The sequence below is a fragment of the Arachis ipaensis genome, chromosome B1 (genome assembly GCF_059453495.1).
Source record: "Arachis ipaensis isolate K30076 ecotype BB chromosome B1, ASM5945349v1, whole genome shotgun sequence".
NCBI lineage: Eukaryota > Viridiplantae > Streptophyta > Magnoliopsida > Fabales > Fabaceae > Arachis > Arachis ipaensis.
Genome location: NC_142436.1, coordinates 44,959,212 through 44,977,761, shown reverse-complemented (window position 1 = coordinate 44,977,761; position 18,550 = coordinate 44,959,212). Strand labels below are relative to the sequence as shown.

At 39.2% G+C, this 18,550-nt stretch overlaps 1 non-coding gene across 1 annotated transcript; it reads left to right on the top strand.

Moving 5' to 3' along the window:
* The first annotated feature begins 2,708 nt into the window (after positions 1-2,708).
* Positions 2,709-2,816, top strand: LOC148576404 (small nucleolar RNA R71). The gene has a single exon (XR_015903605.1). It is a non-coding gene; the product is annotated as a small nucleolar RNA R71 (small nucleolar RNA).
* Positions 2,817-18,550: the final 15,734 nt, after the last annotated feature.

Below are 18,550 nucleotides of genomic sequence, written 5' to 3'. Positions count from 1 at the left end.
TAGAAGTGGTCTTGATGGGCTTTGGAGATGAACCTTTCCATCTCCCATGACTCGGAGGTGGAAGCTTTTGTCTTCCCTTTCCCCTTTCTAGACGATTCTCCGGACTTAGGTGCCATCAATGGTAATGGAAAAACAAAAAGCTTATACTTTTACCACACTAAACTTAGAATATTGCTCGCCCTCGAGCAATAAAAGAAAGAATAGAGGAAGAAGAAGAAGAAAATATGGAGAAGAGGGGTGAAGTGTGTTTCGGCCAAGTAGAGAGGAGAGGGTTGTGTTGTGTGAAAATGAGGAAGAATGTAGGGCTATATATAGGGGAGGGAGGGGGGGTTAAGGTTCGGCCATTTAGGGTGGGTTTGAGTGGGAAATTGGTTTTGAATTTTGAAGGTAGGTGGAGTTTATGAGGTAGGTTTATGGGGAAGAGTGGATGGATGTGAGTGGTGAAGAGGTGATGAGGAAGAGTGTTTCTGGGATTGTGTGAAAGAGAGTGGTGAGGGATGAAAAGAAGTGAGTGGAGGTAGGTGGGGATCCTGTGGGGTCCACAGATCCTGAGATGATCCTGTGGGGTCCACAGATCCTGAGGTGTCAAAGCATTTACATCTCTGCACCAATTTAGGCATGCAAAATGCCCTTGCACACAACTTTGGGCGTTCAGCGCCAGGTTGGTGCCCATTTTGGGCGTTCAACGCCCATTTGCTGCCATTTCTGGCGTTGAACGCCAGAACCATGCCTGTTCTGGGCGTTCAGCGCCCAGACACTGCCCATTTTGGGCGTTCAGTGCTAGAACCATGCTCTGTTCTGGCGTTGAACGCCAGACAGATACTCCTCCAGGGTGTGATTTTTCTTCTGCTGTTTTTGATTCCGTTTTTGATTTTTTTTTGTTTATTTTGTGACTCCACATGATCATGAACCTATAAAGACATATAACTAAGAAAAATATAGTTAGATAAATAAAAATTGGGTTGCCTCCCAACAAGCGCTTCTTTAATGTCAATAGCTTGACAGTGGGCTCTCATGGAGCCTCACAAATGTTCAGAGCATTGTTGAGACTCTCCAACACCAAACTTAGAGTTTGTATATGGGAGTTCAACACCAAACTTAGAGTTTGGTTGTGGCTTCCCAACACCAAACTTAGAGTTTGACTGTGGGGGCTTTGTTTGACTCTGCTTTGAGAGAAGCTTTTTCTGCTTCCTCTCCATGGATGCAGAGAGAGATCCTTGAGTTGTAAACACAAGGTTGTCCTTATTCAATTGAAGGATTAATTCTCCTCTGTCCACATCAATCACAGCTCTTGCTGTGGCTAGGAAAGGTCTTCCTAGGATGATGGATTCATCCTCTTCCTTTCCAGTATCCAGGACTATGAAATCAGCAGGGATGTAAAGGCCTTCAACCTTTACTAACACGTCCTCTACTTGTCCATAAGCCTGTTTTCATGAATTGTCTGCCATCTATAATGAGATTTTAGCAGCTTGCACCCCATAGATTCCCAGTTTCTCTATTACAGAGAGGGGCATGAGGTTTATTCCTGAACCAAGGTCACACAGAGCCTTAAAGATCATGGTGCCTATGGTACAAGGTATTATGAACTTTCCAGGATCCTGTCTCTTCTGAGGCAATGCCAGTTGATCCAGATCACTTAGTTCATTGATGAACAAGGGAGGTTCATCTTCCCAAGTTTCAATACCAAATAATTTGTCATTCAGCTTCATGATTGCACCAAGAAACTTGGCAGTTTGCTCTTCTGTAACATCCTCATTCTCTTCAGAAGAGGAATACTCATCAGAGCTCATGAATGGCATAAGGAGGTTCAATGGAATCTCTATGGTCTCTAGATGAGCCTCAGAGTCCTTTGGTTCCTCCGAGGGAAGCTCCTTATTGACCACTGGACGTCCTAGGAGGTCTTCCTTCTTGGGATTCACGTCCTCTCCTTCCCTTACAGGTTCGGCCATGGTGCTTATGTCAATGGCCTTGCACTCTCCTTTTGGATTCTCTTCTGTATTGCTTGGGAGAGTACTAGGGGGGATTTCAGTGATCCTTTTACTCAGCTGGCCCACTTGTGCTTCCAGATTTCTAATGGAAGACCTTGTTTCATTCATGAAACTTACAGTGGCCTTAGATAGATCAGAGACTAAGTTTGCTAAGCTAGATGGATTCTGCTCAGAATTCTCTGTCTATTGCTGAGTGGATGATGGAAAAGGCTTGCTATTGCTAAACCTGTTTCTTCCACCATTATTAAAGCCTTGTTGAGGCCTTTGATCCTTCCATGAGAAATTTGGATGATTTCTCCATGATGAGTTATAGGTGTTTCCATAAGGTTCACCTAAGTAATTCACCTCTGCTATTGCAGGGTTCTCAGGATCATAAGCTTCTTCTGCATAAGAAGCCTCTTGAGTACTGTTGGATGCAGCTTGCATTCCATTCAGACTCTGAGAAATCATATTGACTTGCTGAGTCAATATTTTGTTCTGAGCCAATATGGCATTCAGAGTATCAACTTCAAGAACTCCCTTCTTCATAGGCGTCCCATTACTCACAGGATTCCTCTCAGAAGTGTACATGAACTGGTTATTAGCAACCATGTCAATGAGTTCTTGAGCTTCTGCAGGCGTTTTCTTTAGGTGAATAGATCCACCTGCAGAAGTATCCAATGACATCTTTGATAGCTCAGATAAACCATCATAGAATATATCCAGGATGGTCCATTCTGAAAGCATGTCAGAAGGACACTATTTGGTCAGCTGCTTGTATCTTTCCCAAGCTTCATAAAGGGATTCACCTTCTTTCTGTTTGAAGGTTTGAACATCCACTCTAAGCTTGCTCAGCTTTTGAGGAGGAAAGAACTTGGCTAAGAAAGCCATGACCAGCTTATCCCAAGAGTTCAGGCTGTCTTTGGGTTGAGAGTCCAACCATATTCTAGCTCTGTCTCTTACAGCAAAAGGGAAAAGCATGAGTCTGTAGACTTCAGGATCTACTCCATTAGTCTTAACAGTATCACATATCTGCAAGAATTCAGTTAAGAACTGAAAAGGATCTTCAGATGGAAGTCCATGAAACTTGCAGTTCTGCTGCATCAGAGAAACTAATTGAGGTTTCAGCTCAAAGTTGTTTGCTCCAATGGCAGGAATGGAGATGCTTCTTCCATGTAAATTGGAATTAGGTGCAGTAAAGTCACCAAGCATTCTCCTTGCATTATTATTATTTTCAGCTGCCATCTTCTTTTCCTGTTTGATAATTTCTGACAGGTGCTTGCTGGTTTGTTGTAATTCAGCTTCTCTTAGTTTCCTCTTCAGAGTCCTTTCAGGTTCTGGATCTGCTTCAACAAGAATATTCTTGTCCTTGCTCCTGCTCATATGACAAAGAAGAGGGCACAGAAAAATAATAATAATAGAGATCCTCTTTTTTTTTTGTGAGTGGGGGAGAGATGTTAGTAGATGAATAAACAAATAGAAGGAGATGAGAGAGAAGAGAATTTTCGAAAATTATTTTTGAAAAAAGAGTTAGTGATTTTCGAAAATAGTTTTTGAAAAAGGTTAGTAATTTTCGAAAATTAAAATAAAAATTTAAAATAATTAGTTAATTAAAAAGAAATTTTGAAAAAAAGAGGGAAGATATTTTCGAAAATTAGAGAGAGAGAGTTAGTTAGGTAGTTTTGAAAAAGATAAGAAACAAACAAAAAGTTAGTTAGTTAGTTGAAACAAATTTTGAAAATCAATTTTGAAAAGATAAGAAGTTAGGAAGTTAGAAAAGATATTTTGAAATCAAATTTTTTTTTTGAAAAAGATAAGATAAGAAGATATTTTTGAAAAGATATGATAGAAATTAGTTTTTGAAAAAGATTTGAATTTTTTTAAAATCACAATTAATGACTTGATTCACAAGAAATCACAAGATATGATTCTAGAACTTAAAGTTTGAATCTTTCTTAACAAGTAAGTAACAAACTTGAAATTTTTGAATCAAAACATTAATTGTTATTGTTATTTTCGAAAATTATGATGTAAAATTAAGAAAAAGATTTTGGAAAATATTTTTGAAATTTTCGAAAATAACTAAAAAATTTGAAAAAGATTTGATTTTTGAAAAAGATTTTGAAAAAGATAAGATTTTTAATTTGAAAATTTGATTTGACTCATGAAAACAACTAGATTTTAAAATTTTTTGAAAAAGTCAAATCTAATTTTCGAAATTTTAAGAGAGAAAAAGGGAAAGATATTTTTTGATTTTTGAATTTTTAATAATGAGAGAGAAAAACAAGTAAAATGATGCAATGCATGAAATTTTTAGATCAAAACAATGAATGCATGCAAGAATGCTATGAATGTCAAGATGAACACCAAGAACACTTTGAATGTCAAGATGAACACCAAGAACATGTTTTTGAAAAAATTTTAATGCAAAGAAAACATGCAAGACACCAAACTTAGGATTCTTTAATGCTTAGACACTAAGGATCCAAGGATGCATATGAAAAACAAGAAAAGACACAAAACATGCAAATGCAAAGATCAAACAAGAAGACTTACCAAGAACAACTTGAAGATCATGAAGAACACTATGAATGCATGAGAATTTTCGAAAAATGCAAGATGCACATGCAATTGACACCAAACTTATAACATGACTCAAGACTCAAACAAGAAGCACAAAAAATATTTTTGATTTTTATGATTTTATAAAATTTTTTTTTTGTATTTTTTTTTCGAAAGTTTTTGTGAAAAATAAAAATAAGGATTCTAAAATTTTTAATATGAATTCTAGGAATCTTGCATTCTTAGTCTAAAGCTTCAGTCCAGGAATTAGACATGGCTCACTAGCCGGCCAAGCTTTCAATGAAAGCTCCGGTCCAAAACACTAGACATAGCCAATGGCCAGCCAAGCTTCAGCATGTAAATCAGGAACAGCAGCAGGTGGATTAGCAACAACTAGCTTGCTCTTGATAACAAATTGCAAGCCTCAGTCCAAATGAATTTAGACATGGCTTTACAGCCAGCCAGGCTTCACATGCTTCATGAAACACTAGAATTCATTCTTTAAAAATTTTGAATAAATATTTTTTTTCGAAAACAGGTGAGAAAATTTTGAAATATTTTTGAAAAAATTTTTGAAAAGAAAACAAAAAGAAAATTACCTAATCTGAGCAACAAGATGAACCGTCAGTTGTCCAAACTCGAACAATCCCCGGCAACGGCGCCAAAAACTTGGTGCGCAGAAATTGTGATTACACTTTAATTATGTAAAATTCATCGCTCTTTCTTTCCCTGGTAATGGCGCCAAAAACATGATGCCAATACCATGGTTCACAACTTCGCACAACTAACCAGCAAGTGCACTAGGTCGTCCAAGTAATACCTTACGTGAGTAAGGGTCGAATCCCACGGAGATTGTTGGTATGAAGCAAGCTATGGTCACCTTGTAAATCTCAGTCAGGCGGATATTAAAATAGTAATGGAGTTTTCGAAAATAATTAATAAAATAGGGATAGAAATACTTATGTAAATCATTGGTGAGAATTTCAGATAAGCGAATAGAGATGCTTTCGTTCCTCTGAACCTCTGGTTTCCTGCTATCTTCATCCAATCAGTCTTACTCCTTTCTATGGCTGGCTTTATGTGATACATCACCATTGTCAATGGCTACTTTCGGTCTTCTCTCGGGAAAATGATCCAAATGCCCTATCACGGCACGGCTAATCGTCTGGAGGCATCACCCTTGTCAATGGCTTCATCTTATCCTCTCAGTGAAAATGGTCAACGCACCTTGTCACGGCACGACTATTCATCTGTCGGTTCTCGATCCTGCTGGAATAGGATTTACTATCCTTTTGCGTCTGTCACTACGCCCAGCAATCGCGAGTTTGAAGCTCGTCACAATCATTCAATCATTGAATCCTACTCGGAATACTACAGACAAGGTTTAGACCTTCCGGATTCTCTTGAATGCCGCCATCATTCTAGCTTACACCACGAAGATTCCGATTAAGAGATCTAAGAGATACTCATTCAATCTAATGTAGAACGGAGGTGGTTGTCAGGCACGCGTTCATAGGGAATGATGATGATTGTCACGTTCATCACATTCAGGTTGAAGTGCGAATGAATATCTTAGAAGCGAAATAAGATGAATTAAATAGAAAACAGTAGTACTTTGCATTAATCTTTGAGGAACAGCAGAGCTCTACACCTTAATCTATGGAGTGTAGAAACTCTACCGTTAAAAATACATAAGTGAAAGGTCCAGGCATGGCCGAGATGGCCAGCCCCCAAAACGTGATCACAGGATCAAAATACGATCGAGGATGTCTAATACAATAGTAAAAGGTCCTATTTATAATAAACTAGTCACTAGGGTTTACAAAAATAAGTAATTGATGTATAAATCCATTTCCGGGGCCCGCTTGGTGTGTGCTTGGGCTGAGCTTGAGTGTTGCACGTGTAGAGGCCATTTGTGGAGTTGAACGCCAGTATTTGCGCCAGTTTGGGCGTTCAACTCTGGTTTTGGATCCTTTTCTGGCGCTGGACGCCAGAATTGGGCAGAGAGCTGGCGTTGAACGCCAGTTTGCGTCATCTATTCTTGGGCAAAGTATGAACTATTATATATTGCTGGAAAGCCCTGGATGTCTACTTTCCAACGCAATTGGAAGCGCGCCACTTTGAGTTCTGTAGCTCCAGAAAATCCATTTTGAGTGCAGGGAGGTCAGAATCCAACAGCATCAGCAGTCCTTCTTCAACCTCTGAATCTGATTTCTGCTCAAGTCCCTCAATTTCAGCCAGAAAATACCTGAAATCACAGAAAAACACACAAACTCATAGTAAAGTCCAGAAATGTGAATTTAACATAAAAACTAATGAAAACATCCCTAAAAGTAACTAGATCCTACTAAAAACATACTAAAAACAATGCCAAAAAGTGTATAAATTATCCGCTCATCACTCTTCAAATAAGATTGGAAGCGGTGCAGGCGTGATAATAGAAAGCAACCAAGGAACCCAAGTTGAGCTCTCCCTCAAGTTCGGGTTCCCGGCCTTAAACAACCAGGCGGAATATGAAGCATTATTAGCCGGTTTGAAGCTGGCTACAGAAGTTGGTGCTCAAAAACTCAACATTTACAGCGATTCACAAGTAGTCACCTTGCAGATAACAGGGAGCTATCAAGAGAAAGATCCCACCATGTAAAAGTTTTTGGATAAAACCAAGGAACAGCTCGGATAACTCGGGGAATATAAGATCTTCCACATACCCCGCGAACAAAACGCCCGAGCTGACGCACTCTCAAAACTAGCCAGCACCAAACCAGGGGCAACAATAAAAGCCTGATCCAGGAAATGCTACAGAACCCATCAATTTCGGAAGAGAAAATCCTAGCCATAACAAGTCAGGACCAAGGATGGATGACCCCCATAATTAACTACCTCAAAGCAGAAACGCTCCTCACGGAGGAAAAAGAGGCAAAAAGATTAAACAGGGAGGCACAGTACTACACTATTATAAACAACATCCTGTACAAAAGAGGGATCTCAATACCGCTACTAAAATGTGTGCCGACCAACAACACAAAGGAAGTGCTAGAAGAAGTACACGGCGGCATGTGCGGCAACCATCTCGGAGCACGAGCTCTCGCCAAAAAAGTACTCCGAGCGGGATTTTATTGGCCAACCCTATAGAAAGAAGCTATAGAATTTGTAAAGACATGTCCACCATGTCAGAAACATGCCAACTTCCACATCCCCCCGCCAGAAGAGCTCATCAGTGTAACCTCGCCCTGGCCACTTGCAAAATGGGGACTTGATCTTCTCGGACCCTTTCCCTAGGGATCAGGACAAGTAAAATTCCTCATAGTCGGAGTAGACTATTTTACAAAATGGATTGAGGCAGAACCCCTAGCCAACGCCACCGCTCAAAGAAGCCGGAAATTCCTATACAGGAACATTGTCACGAGGTTCGGGGTTCCATACTCCATCACCACAGACAATGGCACTCAATTCACAGACGCAGGCTTCAGGAGACTAGTAGCCGACTTGAATATAAAGCACCAGTTCACCTCCGTCGAACACCCTCAAGCCAATGGATAGGCCGAAGCTGCCAACAAAGTCATATTGGCTGGGTTAAAACGGAGACTACAAGATGCAAAGGGAGCTTGGGCCGAAGAACTTTCGCAAGTCCTATGGGCATATCGAACAACACCACACTCTACGACAAATGAATCACCCTTTCAACTAGCATACGGAGTGGAGGTAATAATCCCAGTAGAGATTGAGGAAGGGTCACCCAGAGTAGTCCACTACAATGAAGAAGCCAACTCTCAACTTCAGAAGGAAGAACTCGACCTACTACCTGAAATCCAGGAAAGATCTCGGATCAGCGAAGAAGCACTAAAACGTCGAATGGCTTCCAGATATAATCAAAAGGTAGTGCCATGAAGTTTCACGGAGAATGATCTCATCCTAATCCGAAATGATATTGGAACAACTCGACCAGGAGAAGGAAAGTTGGCAGCAAACTGGAAAGGACCCTACCGAGTTGTAAAAGTACTTGGGAAGGGCTATTACAGACTGTCCGAACTCGATGGACGAGAGCTTCCCAGATCATGGCATGCCTGCAACCTAAGAAGGTACTACAGCTAGAAAAGTAAAAGATCTCACTATTGGATGCACTCTTTTTCCTGAAAAGGTTTTTTAATGAGGCACCAAGTTGAGACTCAAACACTATTCGACGTAAAGGGATGAAAAAATCCCACATGTATATATTTGCACTTTCCTTTGAATAAAATATATATTTTAGATATTCTACAAGATTTCAAGATGCATTAATCTGAAGCATTCATCGTCCGATTATAAAGCAACAGATCGGCAGAAAGTGAAAAACAATTTCACTGCACGATCACGATAAAGATAACCGTCCAATAAAGGTGAAAACGCGATTCACCCAAAAGACGATCTAGAGATGACAACCACTTTCTACAAATCGGCAAAGATGAACACAGAATAATGTAAGAAGTTATAGAAAGTGATCTAAAAAAGAACCTGACGAGGTCTTACGGATTGCTAAAATAATAACTTAAAGACTGGCCGACGATTAAGAAGTTGGACTAAGTCAACCCAAGTTATAAGTAAACCCTGGAAAGAGGTCTGGCCAACCCTATTAAAGAGGATTACTTTAACTTAGAAGGGCCCGACATAACAAAGTCGGCCCAAAATGAAAAAGTTATACAAGTAGTCCCTGAAAGAGACCTGACAAAGGACCAAAAAAGAGGACTACAAAAATAACTTAAAGGAGACCGACATAACGAAGTCGGACTCCTACTACTAAGAAGTTATAAAAGTAATCCCTTAAAAAGACCTGACAAAGGTCCAAAAAAGAGGACTACAAAAATAACTTAAAGGAGACCGACATAACGAAGTCGGACTCCTACTACTAAGAAGTTATAAAAGTAATCCCTGAAAGAGACCTGACAAAGGTTCAAGAAAGAGGACTACAAAAATAACTTAAAGGAGACCGACATAACGAAGTCGGACTCCTACTACTAAGAAGTTATAAAAGTAATCCCTGAAAGAGACCTGACGAAGGTCCAAAAAAGAGGACTACAAAAATAACTTAAAGGAGACCGACATAACGAAGTCGGACTCCTACTACTAAAAAGTTATAAAAGCAATCCCTGAAGGAGATCTAACAAAGATCCAAGAAAGAGGATTACAAAAATAACTTAGAAAAGGACGACGTAAAGAAGTTGCCCTACTACAAAGCAAGTTACAAAGGTAACCCCTGAGAAAGACAGGACAAAGGACTAACAAAACAACTTGGAGGACCAACTTGAAGAAATCGGTTATAAAGCGTCAGAAATACGAGCAAGAGCGAGAAAACCGAAAAATAAGTTGGACCCACATATCCATAACCTCAAAAGATCCAAGTTACAAACAATAAAGCAAATCCGAAGAGGACGAGCAGCAGGGTTCCAACATCCTCAGAAAACAAAAAGATACCAAGTTAAGTGCAAAAGCATGATATAATCTACAAAGTTATAAAGCTTCAGAGGCCACCAAAATCTACCTCAAAAGCTGGAAAGTTACCTTTGTTTGTCAAAACAAAAAGTTGCTAGGCAAGCAACGAGAAAGTACCAGCAGTTAACAAAACATAAAGAGTTTAAAAAGCCCACAAGCCGGGCCAACTACGTAAATATCCAGAATAAATGGGCTAAGGGTCAGAAGACTTTCTAGCAGCATCAGTCCGAGGAGACGGAGGGTGAGTCTGGAGAGGAACAGCATCTACAGTACCATCATTCCGGTTTAAGATCTGACAGTCAGGATCAGAAGCGGGAGGGCCGACCTCGGCAGGAACAGCAGGAGTTGACACCTTGGCAGAGGACACAGGGGGAGGTTCAACATCATCATCATCCTCGTCATCAGGGACAATCTTGCCATCCCTGTCGACGTTATCTAGGCTAAAGAGGGTCAGGTCGGCCTCGGGAGCAATAACCCGAACTTGTTCCTTCAGGTTCTCATAGGCAGCAGTTACACTACCAACAAGATGACCTTGGAGTTTGGAGTAATTAGCTCGGGCATTCTCCAACTCCTCCCTCAGGCGCAACACCTCCCGGTAAGATGTCACATAACTATCCTTATGTCTCATAGCCGTGTCCTCGGCCAGCCTCACAGAAGCCGCCAAAGAGATGGAACTTGCCTTCTCATTCTCCAAATTTTTTTCTAACTTGGCCACCTTCACTTCAAGATCCTCCTTCAAGCCTTTCATCCAATCAAACTCCTGTTTGGCCTCCTCCATAAAAGCTTTAGTGGCATGGAGAGGAAGACTTTGAGCAGTTCGATATAGGGCCGCTCCCATGTGTGCCATCTTGATACTACTCCGAGTTATATAATCAAAATAATGAAGAAGCGACACGTCGTCCATGGGGAGGACACCATAAGGACCAATTTGTTGATCTACAAACTCGACTACATCAAAGTTAGGAGCATCAAGGTTGAAAGGCTCAATTGTTTTTTGCTTCTTACTAGGAGGGGCACCAGAAGCTGTAGCAGAAGATTGTGGAGGATCGACCAGACAAACCCGAGGAATAGGAATTGCTTTCCTCGGTCCGGGAGAACTCAGCACAGGAGGCCTCACTGGAACCTGAGAAGATCCCTCTCCAGCCGCCTTGGCCGAGATGTTTAGAGCAGCAGTTGCCTTCTTCGCCTTCTTGTAGGCCTTCATAGAATCATTATTTTTCGACATCTCTGAAAATACAGAATCAACCACAAAAGACAAGTTACAACATAGGAGGAGAAAAGCTCAGAAGCAAGTATAAAAACAAGTCAGACAGTACCCAAAGCAGTTCGAACCAAAGATAGATCACTCAAGAATCTCTTCATATCCAGATGGGGAGGTTTCCCCCACAAATCTTTAAGAACAACTACAAAGGTCCGCTCAACCTCATTAAGCATCTCCCATGTATAACGTGGCACTCTCACATTCTTTTGCCACTCCAGAGGAAAAGCGGGCTCATCATTTTCATCAAGAAAAAAAGGGGCGGACCCCCTCAACAGCACGAACTCGAAAGAAATAGTTCTTAAAATCTTTAAACAACTCATCATACATGGCAAAAACTTTATGCCCCTGGGCCGATCTGAAAGAGACCCAGAAAGCTTTCTTTTTGGAGGAACCTCCGGGCTTGGACGAGACAAAAAGATAAAGGAAAAGAGTTTCAGAAGGTGTTATGCCTAACTCTTGGCAAAGCAGTTGAAATATTTTGATAAAACCCCAGGAATTCGGGTGAAGCTGGGACGGAGCAATGTTACATGACCACAACAGGTCAGTTTCAAAAGCAGTAAAAGGAAAAATAACGTTTAATTGGCTAAAGAAGTATTCATAAGCATAGAAGAAGGGACGCTCCCCCTCGATGGAAGTCAGAAAACAAACTCTCTCATCAGAATCAGGGGCAACAAGCTCATAATCCCCCTCACGGGCACTGTTACCACAAATCCTATGGCGCTTCCTCAGCTCTGTGCAAAATTCAGCATCCACAACAGAAACACACAACAAAACAAGGGAGTCCAGCCAATCGGACATCCCCTCGGGAACTCTGGAAGACATCTCTACAATGTTATTGCGAGAAGACATGAGGCCAACTAATCCTACAAGTAAGAAAAGAAGATGGGATTACTAAAAACAACTCGGACAAGGGAGAAAACAACTCAATACGATACAGGCGAACACACAGAAAAGGAAAACCCTAAGACTCAAACCAAAGTCCTGGGACATCCTTTGGAGGCAATAATAAAGCAAGGTTTCTGGTAAAAATCTACTTCTCGCACCCCAGCACCTCTCAAAACAAGAAAAGAAGGCTTCAAACAGCAAGCATTTTCCATCAGATTAAAACACAAAAGTCTTCAAAAAACATTGCCTTTCAGTCTAAGCAAGCAAAAACCATCCCCAAACATCAAGCACGCCAAAAAGAAACCATTAAAGATACAACCTTTTTCAGAAATCAGACAAAAGCAACCGTCAAATAAAGCAAGGAACAGATGCGGATAGCGGTACCAGAACAGAAACAACAAGGAACATGCAAAGCCTTAAAAGCATCAAGCAAAAACAAAAAGGATCATGCAGAAGGTGGAGAAACCCCCAGAACGCACATTTCAACAACAATAAGGTACGATGGAAACAGAAAAATCCAAACTTTCTCTAAAGGAAAACCAAAATCGAAACCTCATCACAAAAACAAAGAGAAAGCACAAAATGGGACTAACCTGGAGACGAAAGGAGCTCCGAGGAAGAAAAATGGAGGCACAGAAATAAAAGCTGCCCAGAAAATCGCCAAACAAACGCCACAACACAAGAAAGCAGAAAGTGCAAACGAAAAACAGAGAGCGAAGAGAACGGAGAAAAGAAGTTACGAAAAGGGCGAAGGAGAGAAACCGTTTCTGGGTTTTCAAAATCAAAATAAAGAGCCAAAGGGAAACGGGGCAATTAATGTTAAAATTAATGAAAACATTAACCCTTGCACGTTCCCGAAGCGCCGATATAAAAGCGCGCGCATTTAGAGGAAAAATGTTCTACATTCAAAAGCTTCTACAAAGAAAGCGACAAAATGCTTGAGTTCGGCTTCAAAGGACCAAAGTCAAAGACTTGACCTTGACAAAAGACCGAGCTCAAGCAGGGGCATTGTTCATACCCCGGGTCGCGCTACCCGACCTGGGATGATTGGCGACAAAGCGACCGACCTCTTCAGGTCAGGCTATCCGACCTCTTCTCAAAGAGGTCGGCCAAATCGACAAGAAAGCCCAACAAAGGGCCCAAATAGAGGAACACGACCCACATCCAAAGGCAATCCAAGCCTATAAAGATAAAGACAGTTCCCTTGAAGATAAGCTGACTTCACCCCAAATAAGATAAGATAAGATAAGATAACTAACTTATCTTATCAGAAAGGTCAGCCCACACTACTATAAATACACTGGAGCACCCAGGTATAACTCATACTCTGATTCTATAATAAACCTGCTTAATACCCGTGCTAACTTAAGCATCGGAGTCTCTTGCAGGTACCCCCCACCCTCCGGTGGCCAAGGATCAGCAGTACAACAAGTCCAACAAGTCGGACACAACAGCTCCGGCCATCACCAGCCAGCCGGACACGCCATCTCCGAACAGTATAGAAGATCTCATCCGAGATCGACCTCTAGTTTCAGGTAACCCTCGGAACAGCCACCAAAGAAGGGAAAGGGAAAACTTCTAAAAGGGGAGACAAACAAGTCCATCTGCACAATCCTTGAAGGAAAGCATCAGTTGGAACAACCCGTCCACCTGCACATCTCAGCATGCACCGAGGACGGTACAATCTTTAAGTGTGGGGAGGTCGATACCGATCTCTATGGGTTAGTATTTTCTTATCAACACCAATATTTTATTTTCCTTGTTAGTCGTTGCATTTGCATGTTTGATTGCATATTTATTTGATTTTATGCATTCAGTTACTACTTGGTTGAAGTAATATTTTCTTTTCCAAGAAATTTTTATAGTATTTCACTAATTGAAAAAATTTTTTTATGTTAAAACTTGTTTGAAGTTGTATTTGGAACATGGTTTTTAAGCCAAAGAACACACAACCTGTGAGATTTTGAGCTTATTTACATGGTTACATTATTTAACCATAAATTTTTATTCTTGTGTGTTTTCTTCTCTATAATTGTAATCTTTGCTTTGTTCCATTCTATATGTCCATTATTTAGTGTATTTACATGCTTGCATATGATTGAGGCCATTACTTGTTATTAGCTCACTTATCCCAAATAAGCCTACCTTTTACATCACCCTTGTTAGCCACCTTGAGCCTTTTTATCCCCATTTATTCTGTTCTATAACCACATCACTAGCCTTAAGCAGAAAAACAATTAAATATCCCAATTGAATCTTTGGTTAGCTTAAGATAGAGATTGTGTATCAATTAAGTGTGGGGAAATTATGGGAACATGGGTTCATAAGGGAATGTGTTAAGTTTTTACTTCGATAAAATATTAGGAATTTGGGTACCTACTCATGTGAGACCAGAAAAATTAAAAATCCATGTGCATTGATAAGTTATGTTTATTTTTCAGCTTTAAAAAAAAAAGAGAAAAAAGAGAAAAAGAAAAAATATATATAATATAAGTAAATAAATAAGGGGACAAAATTACCCCAATATTAAGTTTAATAAAAGATCAATGCACATGTGATAAAAATTAAAGAAAATTTGGTACATGAGTATGGGAATTATACAAAAGTGGGAATTATGGGTAGCTAGGCATGAATTTAAAAGTATATAGAGTATATGTATATTAGGTGAGAGCTTAGGTTAATTAAAGATTCATATTATAGCTCACTTGGCCATACATATATCCTTACCTTTACCTCAGCCCCATTACAACCTTGAAAAGACCTCATGATGTTTGCATTGGTACATTAAATATTTGTTGATTGGTTAGATGAAGAACAAGATTTAGAAAGCATGACTAGAGAAGAGTAGAGTGAATAACCCTATACACTTGAGAGATTAGAGTGATATACACTACCAGTGAGGGTTCAATGCTTGATTCTATGTTCCCTGCTTTCATGAGCTGTCTTCTTACAAGTTTACTTGCTTTTTATTGTACGATTTGAATTAGTGGAAATTGGTTTGTACTTGTCTTGGAGAACTTGTTTACTTTTAAACCAAGTAGGTAGAAATATTTTGCATGTAGTTGCATTCATATAGATAGGATTGTATTTCATACATCCTACCATTCCTCTTTATCTTTATAGCTTCTCTTGAGCTTAGCATGAGGATATGCTATTGTTTAAGTGTGGGGAGGTTAATAAACCACTATTTTATGGTTTATCTGTTAGCTTTCCAACGCAATTGGAACCACCTCATTTGGACTTCTGTACTCAAGTTATGATCAATTAAGTGCGAAGAGGTCAGGATTGATAGCTTTGCGATTCCTTCATTTCTTTATGAGTTCTCCATTTTTACATGCTTTTCCTTCGTTCCCTCAATCCAATCTTTGCCTTCTAAACCTAAAATTATTTAACAAACATATCAAGGCATCTAATGGGATCAAGGTGAATTAAATTTAGCTATTTTAAGATCTAAAAAGCATGTTTTCGCTCTTAAGTACACTTAAAGGAGAATTTACAAAACCATGCTATTTTAGTGAATAAATGGGAGAAAAGTTGATGAAACCCTCTAAATTCAATACAAGAAAAACCCTAAAAATGGGGTTTATCAACCTCCCCATACTTAAACTATAGCATGTCCTCATGCTAAACCAAGAAGGAAACAAGGGGTATGACATTTATTCAATGCAACCTATCTATATACATCCTATCTAAATGAATACAACTAAATGCAAAATGATTCTACCTACTTGGTTAAAAATAAATCAATCCTCCAAGAGCATGTATAAACAGGTAGGGCTAAGGTTATATGACGATTCATGAATCCTACCAATTCAAGTATAAAAATGAAGTTCAAATAGACTTGCAAGAAGAACACTCATGAAAGCCAGGAATCAAGGAATTGAGCATCGAACCCTCACCGGAAGTGTTTGCACTCTAGTCGCTCAAGTGTATAGGGTCGATTCTCTCAATTCTCCCCTAATCATGCTTTCCAAGATTTATTTTTCATCTAACAATCAACAATTATTCAATGCATGCATACATTCATCATGAGGACTTTTCATAGGTTGTAGTAGGGCTAGGGTCAAGGTAGGATTGTATATGGTTAAGTGGACTAGAATTAGAATCTTTGATCAACTTAAACTTCCCACCTAACCTATGGCAACCTATACAATTTAAGTGCTAACCTAACTACCCATTCTTCACTTTTTCACATAATCATGCATTTTCTTTTGATTACCACACATATGCATTGATCTTTATTAATCTTTACTTTGGGGTATTTTGTCCCCTTTTATTGCTTTTTTATTCTTTTTCTATATTTTTATTCTTTTTATTCATATATTTTTTTTCTTTTTCTTTATCATTTTTTCTTTTATTTTTCACAATAAAGTATATACGAAGGCATCAATGCATATGGTTTTACATATAATTAATGCATGAGCATGTACCCAATTCCTTAAATTCCTGATGGAAATACAAAACACCCTTTTATCCCAACCAATGTCTCAAGTTTTTCCACACTTGAATGATACTCACACTCACTAGCCTAAGCTAATCAAAGATCCAACTAAAAGGACATTTATTATTTTTCGCTTTAGGCTTGTAATGTGCTAACATTAAGAACAAAGTAGGTTAATCGTAGGCTCAAAGTTGGCTAACAACGGTAGGTAAAAGGTAGCTGTTTGAGTAAGTGAGCTAAATGAAATGATGGCCTCAATCATATAAATGCATGTATACATAGAATAATGGACATAAAGAATCAAACAAATCAAAGATTACAATCATAGAAAGAGAACAATTGCACACAAGAAGGAAAAATAAGTGGTTATAAGATGTAACCACGCAATTAGCCTCAAAACTCACAAGCTTGTGTTCTTAGCTCAAAGACCATGTTCCAAAATAAATTCTTTCAAGCAAGTTCAACAATTTTTTTTTTCAAATTGGTAGGGTGCCCTAAAACAGTTTTTTGGAAAAGAAATCATCACCCTAACCAAGTATTCCTAATAAGAAATAAGTGGTAAAAAGATGTACAAATTCTAGCTAACATGCAACCTATCATGCAATGCAATAACTAATCTAACAAAGAAAACTAAGAATTGGTGTTGAAAGGAAATTGTTACCCACGGAGATCGGTCATCGACCGAACCTCCCCACACTTGAAGATTGCACCGTCCTCGGTGCATGCAAAGAAGGGCAAGGTGGATGGGGTGCTACAACTGATGAGCTTCTTCAAAAGATTGTGCGGATGAACTTGTTTGTTGCCCCATTTAGAAACTTTTCTTTTTTCTTTTGGTGGCCAGCCTAAAAGGAGAGAAAAAGAAAGAAAAATAGGCCTACAACAAAGATATCGAAACAAATAAAACATAGGCGAGGCTAATGCCAAATAAGAGTAGGGTTTTCAACTACATGGTAGCTACAACATGTGAGTGAGAGAATAATATAAGCTAAGGCATATCATTAAACTTGATGCAAGAGTAAAGTCAAAGCATGAGTAATTGACATGAAGAGTGATGAGTTTAGAAAACTCCAAAATTAATTTGATGATGATCAAATATTATTAAAATAATTAATTACAAAATTCTTAATTTGAAATTTAATTCACATTTATTGATTAATAATTTTGTTGTGCAGATTTTGTTTTGGGCCGAAAATGACAAGCCCAATCTGAAGCTAATATTCAGCCTTGGTATAAAAAAGTTAATTGTTATGGCTGAAACAATATTTTGTTAATTGGGCCAGAATTTTGATAAACAAGCCCAAAAATAAAATCTTGGTGCAAGATCAACTAGCTTGGTCCGAATTGAAAAGAAAGAGGGAAGAAGCTTTGCATGTTTAGTTCGGTTACCTATTCACTTGGGTTATGGAATTCAAATTTTGATTAACTTGAATTTAATGTAAGCATTGGAAATATGAAAGAGAAAGTATAATTGATTTGATTGGCATCATGAATATCACACGCTACTAAGCAAAAGGGAAGTAGGAATTAATTCATTTTAATTTCCTTATTCAATTCCATTTGAAAGCTTTTTCTCTCTACTCTCTCTTCTTTCTCTTCAGTTTCGGTTACATCCATCAGGAAAGATGGAAGCAAAAATAAGTTATCAGAAGAAAGAAGAAGAAGTTAGAAGCAAGCATGAAGCCATTGTGATGATGGCGTTAAGAAAAAGAAGATCTACAGTAAGGTGTGGTTGAGATCTTTGCCACTTATGGTAAGAAGTGGTGAGGAAGCCTCAAGCTCTCCATACCTGAAAATGGAAAAGATCCAATTCGGTCAGAGAAAAAGGATCCCTTGGAAGCATGGCTCGTCTCTACTTTTGCTCAACCACCACAGGAGGTAGCTACTGTAGCTATGTAGAAGAAGAGGCAGAATATAGGAGCAGGAGGAGCTGTCAAGCATCAAGGACTCATCAAGGGTTAGGAATCCTTC